At 36.7% G+C, this 13,169-nt stretch overlaps 1 protein-coding gene across 2 annotated transcripts in view; it reads right to left on the bottom strand.

The window, feature by feature from the left end:
* The window catches only part of LOC108137122, a 75,735-nt gene extending 63,413 nt beyond the window's left edge, over positions 1-12,322 (bottom strand). For both annotated transcript variants that reach the window (XM_017258656.2, XM_017258655.2), the window contains exon 1: positions 11,710-12,322. The gene's annotated coding sequence lies outside the window, so the exon portion shown is untranslated. The remainder of the gene's footprint in view (positions 1-11,709) is intronic.
* Positions 12,323-13,169: the final 847 nt, after the last annotated feature.

Here is a 13,169-nt window from a genome sequence, read left to right as displayed (position 1 = left end):
CAAAACTGTTGACATAACAATGATTATACGCCTCATTAGTTACATTTCATTGTATGGAAATGGCATGGCAAGGGACTTGAGATAATAAGCCAGAATAAGACCAGGAAAAAAAAGGAAGAAGTGTCGAAACGTGTCAACATTCAAATCAGCCATGAAGTATGCACTGCGGAAGTGAATCAGACAGGAAAATGCATTTTCTGGAAAGGAAAAAAACCTATAAATAGACTACAGACTACTGACTACTGGATGTCTACAACAATCAGGCCATTTATCATATTCCGATGTGAAATGTTTACACATCATCAAATGATCAATCCATTTATGTCACAAAATAAAAACAGACAAGTTTGTTCAAAAATATAAAAATAAAGCAAACAACTATTGTGGCATGAATAAATATACATATTTTACAACAAGCAATGTTTGGAAAGTAATTGCTATGTAAAATAAAAACATTTTATGATACAACAGCTAATTGTATGGCTTTTTAGCTAATGAAAATAAAAACACATAACACATAGTTTATTAAATTGAAATAAATTTGTTTAATAATATGCTGCTCAATTATATATAACGACAGTAAAACTATAATTAGAGCATAAAAGAAATTAATATTTGCTTGCGTTAGAACTTTCAAATACAAAGGTATTTAAATAATAAATTTCTATAAATATAAAGTACATTTAAATTTGAACAAGAGTAAAGCCACTGTGCCTATAGTTGTGCTACGCACTGTACCTTTTCCAGTCATATTTGTAAAACCAATGAGCTGTTCATCCAAAGATAAGAAAGAGTGAAATTTTATGAAAATTTCGACTGTTGTTTTCCTTTGCTGTGTATTTGCGTGATATTATTTTTTAAGCAATTTGCTTGGCATCTGATAAGCACTTGATTTGTTACTGGGATCGCTGAGGCCATGGGGGCGTGGCAGGGGCTATTGACAAAAGTGGGCGGTGGCTGGTGGGTAGGCAATTTTCTGCGCTTGAATTCATTTAATAATGTGCGACACACATAAAAAGCAGTTGCCAAAATGATTGTGGTGGGTGGTAAATGGGTGGTGCGGTGCTCTGGAAAATGGAGGCTGAGACTAAAAACAAAGACAAAAGGAGACCTTAAATGAAGGTGTGCCACGTGTGTGTATGTGTGTGGTGTCTGTGTGTGTGTGTGTGAAAGAGCCTTTCTTTGCCTGTGTGTTGCCATTGAAACATATTATGCTCGTAAAAATTGAATTTTAGTGGCGTACACATTGTTTGTACGCGAGTGAGGGTGTGCGGGGAGTATAAAGTGTGTATAGTCGCACACTTTATTGTTGTCTGTGTGGGTGTGCGTGTGTAAAATTTAATAATAACGACCCTCTTAAACCAACAGACCTTCGCCGTCGTCTTCAGTGAGCCTGCTCTATCCACCCATATCTTTCTTCCTTTCTCATTTCTCCGCACATTTCACTTTCTTCATAGGTACAGGGGGAAAAATGAATGGGGATATAACTGAAATTATATCCAAGTACTGGGAAAACAAGAGTTAGGGGTAGAAAATGATGTTTGTGTTCGAAATTCTTAATTGAATAATTTTCTGCATACTTTGTGGTGCCCTTTTACGAGATTTTATACCACTAGGTATTTTTTGACATTTTAAACTTCTCTCTAATATTTCTCTCTCTGCATCCATACATGTGTGCGAGTGCTCTTTCTTTTCTTAAGTTCTTTCTCTCTTTTGCGTTGACATTTAATGTAATAATTTTTACGATGATGCTCGACGGCATTAAAACGAGATTAAACACAAACAAACGAGAGACATAGTGGTTGCAGCAAGGGGCCAAAAGTGGGCTGACGGGCGTGGTGGCAATATTCCGTTTGATACACTTGACAATAAAACAAGAAAGAAAGCAAACTTCGGCAAGCCGAAGTTCATATACCCTTGCAGCTATTGCAAGAATTTAACATTTTTGAAAACATTAAAATTATGATTAACTGCGTATATGTTTAAAAACATTGAAGCTATGATGATTAGCAGCTCAATTATTTGATAGTTATTTTATATATTTTTATTATTTCTATGGGAGCTATATGATATAGACGTCCGATTTTGATAAAATCTAAACCATAATTCTGAAATATTTAATCATTGCTATATGTCGAAGAACTGAACAAAAAATTAAAAAACAGAAAAGTTATCATTTTTTTCATTTATTTTTCCGATTGTTCCTATGGGAGCTATATGCTATAGTCGTCCGATTTTGATATAATTTAAACCGTAAATCGGAAATATTTAACCATTACTAAATCTCGAAGGACTAAACAAAAAATTAAAAAACAGAAAAGTTATAATTTTTTTCATTTATTTTTCCGATTGTTCCTATGGAAGGTATATGCTATAGTCGTCCGATTTTGATGAAATTAAAACCGTAAATCGGAAATATTTAACCATTACTAAACGTCGAAGAACTAAAAAAAAAAATAAAAAACAGCAAAGTTATAATTTTTTTCATTTATTTTTCCGATTGTTCCTATGGGAGCTATATGCTATAGTCGTCCGATCCGGCTCGTCCCGACTTATATACTACCTGCAATAGAAAGACAACTTTTGGGAAAGTTTCATGCAGATAGCTTTAAAACTGAGAGACTAGTTTGCATATAAACGGACGGACAGACGGACAGACTGACAGACGGACAGACGGACGGACAGACGGACGGACAGACGGACATGGCTAGATAGACTCTATTAGTGATGCTGATCAAGAATATATATACTTTATAGGGTCGGAGATGTCTCCTTCACTGCGTTGCAAACTTCTGACTGAAATTATAATACCCTCTGCAAGGGTATAAAAAAGCAAAAAGATTAAGAGGAAGCTGGCAAAGAAAATGATGCATGGCCCCTTGTTGTTTGAGCCTCCATAAAAGATGATGTAGCACATAATTACACACACACACATACATATGCGTATACATATACATATATACCCTCAAGGACACACACCCACACATTGCCTTCTATTTACATGTGCGTGTGTAAGTAGGTAATACCCATTGAGATGATCTGCGGATAAGTTGCTGTTGCTGTTGCCGTTGTTTCTCGAGATTCATTGAGTGGGGAATTATCCCCGGCTCGTTAAGTGATCAAGTGTGAGCGAATCAAATGCCCAAGTGGCTATATAAATAACCCAGCAATTGTTAGCATTTTTATTGCGTTTTATGCTTTAAGGACCGCCACAATTGGAAAGGTAATGTGGCGTGGTTATTTTCATTTGATTGCTTGTCCAACAAAAAAAAAAAACGGTTGTTAAACTATTGTTGAATTGTTGTTTAATAATTGGAGTGGTACTTTTACTTAGCTGTTATGTTAACACTTAAGTACTTCAAATAATTGCCGGACTTTAGTGAGCCGAGATCTAGTGGTCGCTGAGTTACGTTGTTCAACACCTTATAAAAGTTATTAGAAAAATTGTTTAACTTTTGTTGAGATGTAATTAATTCCAGAAATATGGAACATAGACGCTTGTTATACGGATCGATATTAAGTATTTATTTTATTTATTTTCATTTTTTTTTATTTTGAAATGATTATGACTGGTTGCTGTAGTAATCAAGTATTTGTTCCGACACAATTTGAGATATCATCCAAAGGTTTTTTTTTCTTTCAAAGTCTGTCTCGCCTTTAATCATAAATTTCATTGGTAGCTGTGACAATTCTAACAAGTGCGGTGCATTTCTGGAACCACAACGCCGAAAGTCTTTCTCCATGGCTACTGTGCAATAGCTTGTGCCTTGTGTATCACGTTTCCATTGCTATTGCCATTGCCATTGCCATTGCCATCGCCTGGCCCCTACCCGTTTATCAATTACATCTTCATAAGAGATAATTCCATCCGCAAAGTTGCTCTTCCACTTGAGTTCACCTCAAAGGAGGCAATTTCCAGGCACTCTTGGGCCTAAATCATTTTCAAGGAGCCGGCCATATCGAATATCCGTTTCTTGTTATTTTCATTTTTTTTGCTTTGCGTTAATTCTATTCCATTCTTTTCTATTTGCGGGGCCAATTTGGGTTTCCGTTAACGGTTATTTATGCATGTAATGCTCAAAAGTTTCGCTTTTTTGTTCGGAAAGGGGACGACGACTGGTTCTCTAGTTTTGCGGCCAAAGTTAACCGAATAAACTTATTTGTTGTCGCTGTGTGTGTGTGCGTAATTTGCTTGACTTGCTTTGCTTATTGTTGTTACGAGTAGTTTATTTATTCTTCAGCGGCAGACAAAGCGATGTCTCTCGGTTTTGTCTGTTTCTGAAGCGCTGTTTCATGCATGACTGGCCAGGAAAAAACACCCAAAACACACCAAGCCGACAACACCCCACCCCACACCTAAACCCTAGCCAAATCCAGGGAAAACCCACCCGCTTCACAATGGAAATGAAAATGAAACTGAGGAATTGACTTGGAAATGCCTCGCGTTTGCTTTTCGCGAGCCTGAAAAGGCTGTAAAAAGGGATAAAATCATAAGCCCAAATTTATCGCACTCGACAGTCGGGGCAAATTGTGTGTGCCTATATCTTTGGCCGTTGTGCAATGGATCAAGTTTATTTATAAGTCGATGCTCCATGGGCATCGGCTTCACTTGGGCGAAACATGAAAGCAAACAATATTACGCATACGCAGCGTCGACATGATGAAGTGTTATTTAAATATAAATATATTATCTATCGATAAACAGACCATGGACACGCCCCCTCCCAAAAAAAAAAAAATAAATAAATAAAAAAATGGGATGAAAAGCACTTTTGCCGTATCGAATCTTCAAATTTGATGGCCATTACTATGTGTGCTGTCTATTTTGTATGGGATATGGCCTGAATTTCAGGCTGGGCATGTGGATATGGCTAATAAAGTGATTGGGTTCCTCTGGGCCTTCGGTCCCAACTCGTTTCGACGTTAGCTGATTGAATTAGGCGAGTTTTTGCACAACAAAGGACCTTCAAGTATTTTTCAATTGTTGAAAAAACGTTGAGGTATTCTGGTTAATTTGTGGGAAACCCGTTTGGGACACTTAGCTATGTACATGTTATTGTTGAATTGAAGGTGGTATTAAAGTATGTTACATTTGCCTACAAGGATTCGTAATACTGGAAATTACAGCAGTTTTAAAATATTTTCTTAGGAAGTTAAAAAGAGATATTTTACACCAGAGCTTAGTATTGAATAATTCAATAAAATACTTTAGTTAATTGTGAGTTGGAAGCTCATATTTTGAACATTGAGTACTTTAAAGGGATGTGAAATTTCAAAACACAGCTGAAATATTTCATTGGGAAGCTTAATCCAAACAATGAAACAACATGAACATGAACCTGGGAATAGTTATAGTTTAATGCACTTTAAAATAACCATTGTTGCTTAGCTTAAATATTCTGAAAGTTAATTCCTTAGGAAAGGTTGAAATTGTAGCCGAAGGAACCGTATGAATGTGCAATGAATAATTCCCTAAATCTTGGCATTTATGTAATTAAATGGACTATTTCAGCAAATTATTGCATACCTGCTAAACGAAAGGCATTTCTAATTATTCAATCTCATTGTTTGAGAAATTACTTGGGGCTGTTGAAAGAATAAAAGTTGAAGGTCCAACCAAAGGCTGAATGAATATTGCATTGAGTATTTCCGGTAGTCATGACAGAATGGCCAACAGCTAGCCAATTGTTTCAAATTTTGTCTGATAAATCGGGCAACTTATTTACCTTACAGCTAGAATACATTTACAATTCCTTTTCGGCAGCGCTGTGCATCTGACAATAATTGAGTTAATTTAGTGCAATTGTCCTGTGTTCGCATTGTTGTGCAAACTGTTGTTTCGAGAAGCTCCGGCAGATATGCAAATTGCCTGACGAATTTCAATTACTGATCCAGCTACCGTTCCACGCATCGAGATGTTGGCTAAAAAGCCTGTTTTTCGGCTTTTGGGGACCGCAAAACATCTGCAGACGAGACGTGTTTTTGTGCCCAGTGCAGTTTTTTGCCTGGCCTTGTTTGGCTCTACGATTTTTCCCCCTTTTTTTTTTTTTTTTTTTTTTTTTTGTTTGCTGCCCCTGCCCTTGTGCATAAATGTACAGAAAGGAGCGCCAGCAATGAGAAGCTTGCTAAGAAAATATTTTGAAATGGAAAGTTTTCCCTCATACATGGAGTCCGCTTGCCGGAGATATGAGAAAATGAAAACATATTTGCCTGGGCGGGGACTGTTTGCTTAGTTTTTTTCGCCCCCCCGCCCCCCGCCTCTCTTGTTTTCCTTTTGTCCCTGCGCCTTTCTTCTTTTTGTGCTATGATAAGAATCTGGCAACTTTCACGGGGCTACGTGTCGTATGCGCAATGTGCTGGCCAAAGTTTCCCTGATCTATGGATTTTCGGGGCCAAAGGAGAAGTCTTAACAAAGTCAATATTGAACAAACTGGCTTGCGAATTGCAAATGAGTTTTTCTCCCACCCAAAAAACCAAAAAAATGGAATGTGAATTGTAAGCTTAATTGAAGCTGTGAGACAATTGGTGACAAGTTAAAATGACACCGTAATCCGAAGTTTTCTTGGGAATAAGTCGGCTCATAAATCTGGAATTACCGCATTGAAAAGAAAAAAATAAAGAAAGAAAGAAAACCAACTTTAAATTAATTCAGTTCGCGGCCAAACGAGAAATTGAATGCCAATTTGGGGACCCCAAAGCAAATTCGATTCAGATCGGATATAACAATATTTTTTTGCCAAACGAGAACCATTTGCATATGCGAGAAAATATATGTAGAAATAAAATCACCAGATAGTTGTAACTCCTTGATTACAAATAGATTCTTACAGATTATTATTATTTCATTCAGTCCTTCGGTATATATATCTTATATATATATACTTGTATTTGTTTTCTGGGTTTATGGATTTTATAGCTTGGCTTCGTTTCGCTTTTCGTGTTCGTTGAAATGCAAATTAAAATATTTATGCAAATGCGTGAGGCGGGCGAACACAATAAATTTATGCCAACAAACGAGAGCAGAAGACCGAAAACGGAAAACAAATGAAGCAAAAAATAAAGTAGAAAATAGGCGTACTGCTGAAAAGACATGGACAAAAAAGAAGACAACTGAAAGAAAAAGAAACAATTACCTGTTGTCGTGTGCTGCTTAGTCATAAATGTTAACGTCTGTCACAATAATTTTGCCCCTGTAAACAATGTTATTTTTTACCCCCGTCGTTGAAGTACAAATTTGAATACGAATCCTAATATATGCAGGGCAAATCAGAAGGCCAAGTTGTGGAACTCGACTAGAATTTATGCCCGAGATTATTAGAGCTCAAATAGTGATCCAGGAGTAACTTCTCCTCTGATTAGGCGAGGCAACTACCTTTCTTTCTGACTTTGTTCGCATTACGCATACGCCTCGTTAGCCAGGCACTTGAGAGCATTTACCAATTAGCCAGCCCTCCCTGCTGCCCTGCACTAACAATAGCTGCAGACTCGACACCTTTTAACACCTGAAAGAATTTAATTAATGCAGGTCCTCCGCGCTAAAGCAACCAGAGATGCTCCTTCAAAAGGAAGGCCTTCATCCCGGGCAAATTAAAAACGGTGAAATGAGTAAGCAACTAAAATAAAACGAGGAAAAGGGAAATAAAATAGTAAAGCTGCAGCTGTGTGAAGTTTTAAACAGGGCCCAGCGAGCATTTAAAGTTACTATTCGTAAGGTCTTAAAACAGTAGTTAATGGAAAAGCTTATAAAGTTATAAATCTTTTGAAAACAAGGAATAGAAAAGATATTAAATAGGTTGTCTAAAAACTTGTTCCTAAGCTATATTACTTTAATATTTTCAATTGGACTAGGTTAAAACAGGGATGCTGAATAATTATTACTGTGCCTATTACTGTGTTTACTCGATTTCCATATCATGCAATTATTTCATGAAATAGAGAAATACGTGTGTGCATAAACACCATTTCATGTATTCGCTTACAGACGAAAGTTTGCAATAAATAAATAAACTAATAGCTGAAATAATAATACTAGCAGAGGTGCCAGACATGTAAATTAAGTTGGTCAGGTATCTCTGCTAATATTATTTCATGTATTCAATAACTCATGAAATTCATAGCATAGCCTAGTAAATTATAGCTAATTGCAGCTTTAGAAAACCAAAACGATGAAAATGCATTTAAATTAGCAAAGTCTAAATTAAATTTAAATACATGGGTGCTCCTCCGTTTCCCCCCAAGCCAAAGGCACAAAGAGACAGACTGGAAACATTGTGGATTTTATGAATGGGTGTGAGAATGCGGAGGTGTCTCAGAAATCCTGCAGGATCCGCTTAGCAGCAATTATCTTCATTACGCGACGAGCGCACAAAAGTATGCAGGGGCCAAACAAGCTGAAGCCAAAGCAAAGTTCTGACAATTAGGAGCCTGGCTTCTGGATACACAACATAAACCAAAAAAAAAAGAAAAAAAAGTAGGAAAACACCTTTAACCTTTTGCCTCGCATATAAATACGCTGTTGATGGATGTGTTTTGAGTGGCGCCTAAAATGGTGGGGGCCAAACAGGGGATGGCTTCCTGTTTTTCGGGCTTCTTTTGACTCGACTTGTCGCCACCGCTCCTCTGTTGTTATTCCGGGGATGGAAATGGGGAAATGGGAAAGTGGGGGGGGAAATGGGGGAAGCTTTTCCCGGCAGTGGAGGTGGTGTCTAAACGATTTATAAAAGCCAAGGCAGTCGGGAAGCGGGTGAATGGCACAAAAAGTGTTGCAAGCAATTTGCGCAATGCTTTTGCTTTGGCTCTGGCAAATCCTCGCCAGTAACCTTTCACCCCTCTAACACAAAAGCAGGTGAGTTTCCTCTCCTTCCCCTTCCCTTCACCCGCCCACCAAACTCTTAACCCATGCTCGCTCGCAACATTATTGAGTGCGTGCGTGGGCCAAAAACTTGCTGCCATTTTGCACGTAACTGACATCAGCACGCTTATAAATCAACTTGCAAATGTCTCTCTGTGTTGAGCGTTTTTTTTTCTTTTTAGCCACCATTTTTGAGTTTATGATTTTTGGCACACAGACAGACAAACCCATATGATTAGATTAATGCGCTGTCTAATGGCCTTGGATCCCCAGCCTCCCCCCTCTTCGACATTCATTGTGCGTATGCTCGTGTGGGTTAGGTAAATCGTAATATCATTTTTATAAACATCTTGTTAACCCAGGGCCATACATTCTGCCGAGAGGAAAGCAACTCATAAATTCACAGCCGGAAAATATGATTTGCGGGTCAAGAGAGTCGGAGGATGGATTATGGGTAATATCAGAGTCATTCGTAAGTTAATATCTTTACTCAACACAAATCTTGAGAACTTGACATAATTTGATGTATAACTTTATTTTTATTTCCTTCAAGTATTGAAAATTACGAAATCGATGTTTGAGTGATGTTATCGTTGCCTAACTTAGTTTATCCACATAAAAAAATTATCGCTGCTTGTTATGACATTAAAACTTTGAGTAAATGGCAAACCTATTTAAACATTTTAATGACATTTGCATGCATCTGCTTCTACTACAATAGAATTAAATAGCAATTTGTTGAAAAGTTAAAATTAATAATATTAATGTTTAACTAAGAAATTTTAATATGTATGGCTTTCAAAGAGTATTAACAAAACGTAACTTATACAAATTTCTTGTTGGTTTGTTTTTTTTTTGGAAAACTTTTTGTGCTTTCATTTTAAAGGATTGATATATATAACAAGTATACAGATAAAAACTACCAAATTGTAAAAAAAAAATTCCTAAACTTTTCTTTATTGTTTTAAAAGATTGTATGAAAACATTCAGGTTTCACTATTTTTTCGTTTTATTTTTTCTGTATATTTTTTAGTTTTATTTGATATGCAAATATGGAGAGCAAAATAAGCAACTGGTACGACATGTTCCAAACTTGTCTAGTTTGTTTTAAAATATGGTATGAAAACATTTATATTCGAGTTTTTTTTTTAATTACATGTGCACCTGTTTCTGGTCTCAAAAACCAGCTATAATTCCTGGTGATAGAGGGCCTCCGAAACTCGGGTAATCCCCTAGGAATTGGAGTAACTCATCACGCCTTTGCGATAATCGGTTGGCATTGCTGCACAATGATGAACAGCGAGCCGGCGGCTAAGCGCAATGTCTGTCAAAATGTTGCCCAAATTGGCTGACTTTTGACATTTGACCTGGACACGTAACGCACCACACCACACCACCCCCGCTCCCCCTCATCTTTCCCCAATAACAAAAAAAAAAAAAAACGCCCGCCCCAACGGGTGTCACTTTTTTGTAGTTGTAGTTGGGCAGAACGTGTGATTTATGATGCTTTCGCTGCCGCCGCGTTGGTAAATTACTTTCCCTCACACGCACACTCAAAGTGTGCGAATATTTTGGCCATTCCGTTTTTTTTTTTTTTTTGCGTTCTTTTGGCCCGCGAAAGGAATTCAATCGCTGGCGAAACTTTAAGCGATTTTCGCCTTTAAACAGTATGGCCAAGTGTCAGGCATAAAGCCACCTCAAGACCTTTTCCTCTTTAGACGATCTTCAAGGGCGACTCTTGGCATTTTTCCCGTATAATATGTATATGTATATATACTATACATTTGCAGGCTGTGCGTGGGTCATTTAAATGCTACATTATGTTGAATATTCAATTTAATGTGCCTTATAAATCATGTAGGTCCTTGTCCTCTTTTTCCGGTCATAACGGGGATAATGGAAAAGGATAGGATAGGATAAGATGGAGTCACTTATTTTGTACAATTCCTTATTTATGAAGTCCTGACTTGCAACTGGCTATCGTGAGGTCAAAGGTGTCGGAATTGATTTGCCTGCGTCCGGAATATAAACTGTCATCGTTGGGGGTCCTAGATAAAGGTCCTGGGTTCGGGAAATATTTATCATCTCAAAAGCGAAGGCAGTGACAAATAATACTATTCAATAAAAAACTGCTAGTTTCAGATATATTCCTTTGCTAGAATATCATATCTATTCTGCTAAAAAAAAGTTAATCTATACTATAAAAAAAGGTTTCCTGTTTGATAAACATGAAATTCCAGCCTATAAAAATTTCAAATTTATTTTCTAAGCTTAAATAAAAAAGCTCAGCCGTTTTATAAATAATTTCCATTCGAACATTTTAAATAAATTTTAAATGTTAAGATGTTCATCTTAAAAATAGGAAATAATTCCAAAATATAATAATGAATGTTCTCTAAATGATTATTTTAAATTAATAATGTATAAATACCTAACCCACAATAAATGCAAATATTAACTAAGCTCCAAGTACAATCAACCTTTTTTTTGCCTTATTAAAATAAATTATTGAAGCATTTTAATGTTATTAAAATAACTAAAAGTAGTTTTTTATTACATTTAATTTAATGATTAGATCCAATAACATGTTTAAACAAAAATGGTTCCCTTATCAAAAGCTACGCCCAAAATCAATGCAAATATTCACTTAAGTCCCACACATAATCATAAAACTTTTAACAACAAAAGCGACGACGTTTACCGCCCCTCTCGGCGCCTCTCAAAAAGGCCACTTGATCATGTGGATTATTTGGGCTCTTACTTTCTTCTCAGCTTTTATCAGCCACTAAGAAAATAGTCCCCAATTCAAGGCAAACACACGAAAAAGCCACGAAAACAAACAATTTGTGTTTACTAACCGTTCTCGGAGCACTTTGGCCCTCAGCTTATTTGGTTGATTGGGTTTTTCGGCTTCGCCTCGTTCGTTGCCTTGCTCACTCGCTGATTATCTCAGTTTTATCTGATTTTTACTTTTCGGTTTTTCACACTTGTGTGGACAAATTTTTCATTTCATTCGCATTTGTTGCATTCCACTTGTTATTGAATTTTTTCATCATCATCACCAACATAACCACATAATGCGTGTGTGTGTTTGGGTGTGCTTGGTTGTGCCGGCAAACAAAACAAAAACAAAAAAAAAAAGGCGAAAATAATTGAAAAGCGCGCACAGAGATCAACGAACTTTGCTGATAATTTATATTTTCTTTCGTTAATTTTTTTAGGACCCGACACACAAACAATTATCGTCACGCGATCACAGGACACCTTTGTGGACCTCTGAGTTTTGGTTTCTGGTTTCTGGTCTATAACAACACGTCGCGAATTGTCGTGGTCGTGGTCCTTCGTCCTTCGGCTGACTGAGTTGGCTCAGTTGGCCAAATCGGATGGCTTCTGAGCTTTGGGGTTAATTCACCAGCCGGCTGACAACAAACAGCAGCAGAGTTCAACGTGAGACTGAATGCCGCACGGAAAAGCCTCGTGTGTTGGCCTCGTCGCCTCGGAAAATCCTCGTCGGCGTGGTGAGTTTTTCCCAACATGAGTTTCCCTCCAAAGCTAAAGAGCGAGCGCCCGGCAAACGACCTTGGCTCGCTCTTCGCCAGCTGTTGATATTTCTCTTTAGCCGGCCAAAATCGCTTACGGCCATCGAAGCGGCCTTAATTGTGGAAAAAAATGGCATCCTGACGGCTTGGATTGACAAAGGATACAAAAAGCCTTTTTTTATCTGAGAGGTATTTATCATCATCTTGAGCTTTAAACTTATTTTCAATTCATTAAATTAATGGTCTTGTTAATAGGTAGTTTAAGGAAACATTGGTTGGGTTATTTGTTTTTAAATAAATAATTTTGCTATTTAAAATGCTTAAAAAACAAAATGTAATACTAAAAACCTTTTCAATATAAACTCTTAAAGTAATTATTTTAAAATTTAATTCGCCAAAGACAGAATATTTTTAGAGAAATATTTTGTTATGACTTGTTGGTAACAAGATGTTATAGCTATGTTTTAGGAAGTAGCAGTTTATAAAGCTTTCGTGTGTATAATAATATCTGCCTACACTTCGAAAACTTTATTCCTTAATTTAAGGAAAATTGTCTTAATTTTAGGAACTATTGCCTTAATTCAAGGCAATTCAAGGCAATTATTACAAAAATTATGGTAATTTTTCCTAAAATCAAGAAATTTTGTTTTCTAAGTGTATATGGTCATGCTAAATCTGAATTATATATGATAGAAGACTAATATTTTCTAAATTATTAATCAAAAATGTTTAAGCAAAACGACTTAACAATTTTCCAGCCCTGCTAAAAACGCACAGAT

The sequence above is a fragment of the Drosophila elegans genome, unplaced genomic scaffold, assembly GCF_018152505.1.
Source record: "Drosophila elegans isolate 14027-0461.03 unplaced genomic scaffold, ASM1815250v1 contig_149, whole genome shotgun sequence".
NCBI lineage: Eukaryota > Metazoa > Arthropoda > Insecta > Diptera > Drosophilidae > Drosophila > Drosophila elegans.
The sequence above is the reverse complement of the archived record's forward strand: the minus strand, read 5'-3'. Positions and strand labels throughout refer to the sequence as shown.